At 44.4% G+C, this 4,067-nt stretch overlaps 1 pseudogene; it reads left to right on the forward strand.

The window, feature by feature from the left end:
* The first annotated feature begins 2,882 nt into the window (after positions 1-2,882).
* Positions 2,883-3,200, forward strand: LOC149463682 (small ribosomal subunit protein mS34 pseudogene; annotated as a pseudogene).
* The last annotated feature ends 867 nt before the right edge of the window (positions 3,201-4,067 follow it).

The raw sequence follows: 4,067 nt of genomic DNA on the forward strand, positions 1-4,067 counted from the left end.
AATACTGTTTTCTATAAAGGAAGGGGTGTGGGAGTTTGCTTAAAACTGTGCGTACATGCTCTCTGATGATCCCGTCCAGCTAGTCTTGAGGGAACATATCAATGTAGAGGAATCTTGGGGATGCATTTTGTTATATAATTCTGTTTTCATAGATCCTGTTGTCTGCAGATGACTTTATTGAAGAAAAAAAAAAAAGCAAGTCTTTCTGGCAGGACTGCTTAGAACCCAGTGCAGCCTTTAAATGATAGCATCTGAAAGGGAGTATGCCATAAAATTTGATTGCAACATTCGACCTTTTACTCATAGGCAAGCAACACAAACTGAAGCCACAGCAAATGAGGGGTTATGAAATGTGAAAAAAAAAAAAAATTGGCCAAACTAACTCATTATATTAATTTTCCAAATTCTAGTATAAATTCTTACACATATACATAGGAATAGATTTACTAAAACTGGAGCATTCAGGATCTGGTGCAGCTGTGCATGGTAGCCAATCCTCTTCTAACTTCAGCTTGTTCAATTAAGCTTTGACAAAACCTGGAAGCTTGGAAGGCCAATTTTCAGCTTTCTGCGCTGCCGCACTTTGATTGACAATTGCACGGTCATGCAACATTGTACCCATATGAAATTTTGATCATTTTTTTCTCACAAATAGAGCTTTTTTTTGGTGGTATTTAATCGCCACTGGGCGCTTTACTTTTTGCGCTATAAATAAAAAAGTGCAAAAAATTTGAAAAGAAAAAAAAAGGTTCTTTGTTTCTATAATAAAATTTTTCAAACAGGCATTTTTTCTCCTTCACTGATGTGCGTTGATGAGGCAGCACTGATGGGCACTGATAGGCAGCACTAAAGGGCACTGATAGGCAGTACTAATGAGGTGGCACGGATAGGCGGCACTGATAGACAGCACTAATGAGGTGTCACGGATAGGCGGCACTAATATGCAGCACTGATAGGCGGCACTGATAGGTGACACTGATGATGGGTACTGATAGACGGCACTGACTGGCATCACTGCTGGGCACTGACTGGCGGCACTGACTGGCACAACCCCTGGGCACTGATTGGCGGCACTGACTGGCGGCACTGGTGGGTGGGCACAGGTGGGTGGCACTGGTGGGCACAGGTGGGTGGGCACAGGTGGGTGGCACTGCTGGGCACAGGTAGGTGGCACTGCAGAGTGGCACAGGTGGGTGCACTGCTGGGCACAGGTGGGTGCACTGCTGGGCACAGGTGGGCGGAGCTAGTGGGTGCACTGCTGGGCACAGGTGGGCGGAACTTGCGGGTGGCACTGCTGGGCACCGATCATCAGGGCACTGATCATCAGTGCCCTGATGATCGGTGCCGCTCCCCGCTCTGACAACTGCCGGTTCTCGGCAGTACTTTCCTCACGATCTGACAGCGTGAGGAAAGTGCAGCCGAGAACCGGCACTTGCATTTCCCTCTGATCAGCGTGTCATTGGACACCGCTGATCAGGTGGTAAAAGGCTTTTATTCACGTGATTGGCCTTTTACCACATCACGTGATCAGCTGTGTCCGTAGGACACAGCGATCACGGAGATCGCCGGGTGCGCGCCCCCTGGGGAGCGCGTTCTGGGGGGACGTCATATGACGTCCACTCAGAACTGGCCGGCCGCAGTGAAGCCGTCATTCGGCTATCTGCGGTCGGCAGGTAGTTAAGAAAGAGAGTGAAGTACACTATATGGTTAACGATTTGCGGACATTTATTGACCATCAAACCCATATGAGTTTGTAGGACATCTCAGGTTAATTAAGGGTATTCGTATTGAACAATTGCCACCAGATTGTAATTGTCTGAATGTCTTTAGGAACAATCGAGTATTGTCCATGATACTTTTTTTTATTTGCACTAAAGCCTGGTACACACTGAATGAGAAAAAAAAACGGACAGCTCAGGAGGAGCCACTGTACTAATTATTATTATTATATAGGATTTTTATAGCGCCAACGGTTTGCTCAGCGCTTTACATTATAGTGGGAGACAATACAGTAACAATACAGTTCAATATAAGAAGGAATTGAGGGCCCTGATCCTTGGAGCTTACAATCTAAGAGGGAGGGGTGAGTGGTACAATAGGTAAAACTGTGGGGGATGGAGTGGTTGGAAGCATAGAGGATTCCAGTATTAGCAGAGGGCGGGATAGGCTTCCCTGAAGAGAGAGATTTTTAATGATCGCCTAAAGGTAAGTAGAGTAGGTGATAGTCTGATAGATTTGGGTAGGGAGTTCCAGAGAATGGGTGATGTCTTGGAGACGAGCATGGGAGGAGGAGATGAGGGAGCTAGAGAGTAGGAGGTCTTGCGAGGAGCAAAGAGTACGGTTTGGGTGATAGAGATAAGATCAGATATGTAAATTGGGGCAGTGTTGTGGATGGCTTTGTATGTCATAGTATACTAATGATCCGATATTGGTACAGCGAGCTCCCCTGCTGTGCTATTGGGTTCTGACAGGGACGCCCCCCATCCCGGACAGAACACTTCAGTCAACACTGTCAGCCATTGGCTGAGAGCACTGATCAGGAGCTGATCAGCAGACCTTCTTCAATCATGCCTCTTTGACAGAAGCCGACCGAACGTCTGGCTTCTGACAGACCGGCTACCACATCGGGCCAAATATCCAATAAAAATTGGAAGATGCCAAAATACCGCTCGACATTTGGCCCGTGTGTAGTAGGCTTGACATCCAAATCTAAATGTCTTTGTATGCTAGAGAATTGTAGAATGAACAGTACCCTTCACTAAAACACATTCACTCAATTATTTGGAGTGGGGTCCTTGTAGCTTTGGCCATATAGCGTATTTCTCATCCAGGATCATAAGCAGAGCCTATCTTAGGTAGAGTGACTTGGTGATCTTATATTGATGGTCATCTTCTTCATTCACCCAGGTAAAACCGTGCCTGAAGAGCAGGAGATCAGCAAAGTCATGTACCATGACTGGCGTCTTATACCACGGCATGAAGAAGAGAACTTCAAGCAATTTATCCCTCTGCCGGAGCCAGAACCTGTCCGCTATGTGCCATACCCACCACTACTGAGGGCTATTGCTCTGGCTCAGTTGCAGAAAGAAGGAAAGCCTTTAACAGAGCCCATGCTGGACATTGGGAGATTACGGGAATCTGATCATGAGCTCCAAAAGGAGCTTAAAGTGAGGAGAGCCAAAACAGGGACACCAGTGTGATAAGGCCATGGACTTCTGCTACTTCCTAGAAACATGGATTCATGTACAGTTTATTGTCAGCAGCGTGACCTACAAACCAAAATGGCAACGAAGTGCCATGGTAATTGGGGTTATGGGCTCTGCTCTTTGTTGAGGGTTGTTTTCAGTTATAGACCATACTGAGTAAAGAGTGCACAATACCTTCCGTAATTGAAAATTGTCATTTTTACTCAATGACACCATAAGTAACTGTTGGACTTTCCTATTTGATGTTTACTGGGCTGTAATAAAACTTTATATAAAATCACACCATTATGTGCTACTGATAATTTAAAGGCATTCCATATATACAGTGCTCAGCATAAATGAGTACACCCCTTTTGAAAAGTAAGATTTTATTCAACATCTCAACACAAGAATAATTTCCAAAATGTTGGCAAAACTGAGTTTTATGTAACATTTGTTTTGCTCATTACATGAAAGTAAGGTTAATAGTATAACGTAGATTACAAAATCTTCAGTTTTACTCCAATTAGTTGATGCAAAAATGAATACACCCCACAACAAAAACTACTACATCTAGTATTTTGTATGACCTCCATGATTTGTAAGGACAGCACCAAGTCTTCTAAGCTTGGAATGAACAAGTTGGCAACATTGCAACATCTAAATTTTTCCATTCTTCAAGAACAACCTCTTAGAGCCTGGATGCTGGATGGAAAGTGATGCTCAACTTGTCTTTTAAGATTTCCCCATAGGTGTTCGATTGGGTTCAGATCAGGAGACATACTTGGCCACTGAATCACTTTCACCTTGTTCTTTAGAAATGTCATTGTCATGTTGGAAAAGTGCACAACTTCTCTTTCAATACAGAGCAGTACATCAGTG

The sequence above is a fragment of the Staurois parvus genome, unplaced genomic scaffold (assembly GCF_062004578.1).
Source record: "Staurois parvus isolate SC_StPar_1 unplaced genomic scaffold, SC_StPar_1.0 ptg000154l, whole genome shotgun sequence".
NCBI lineage: Eukaryota > Metazoa > Chordata > Amphibia > Anura > Ranidae > Staurois > Staurois parvus.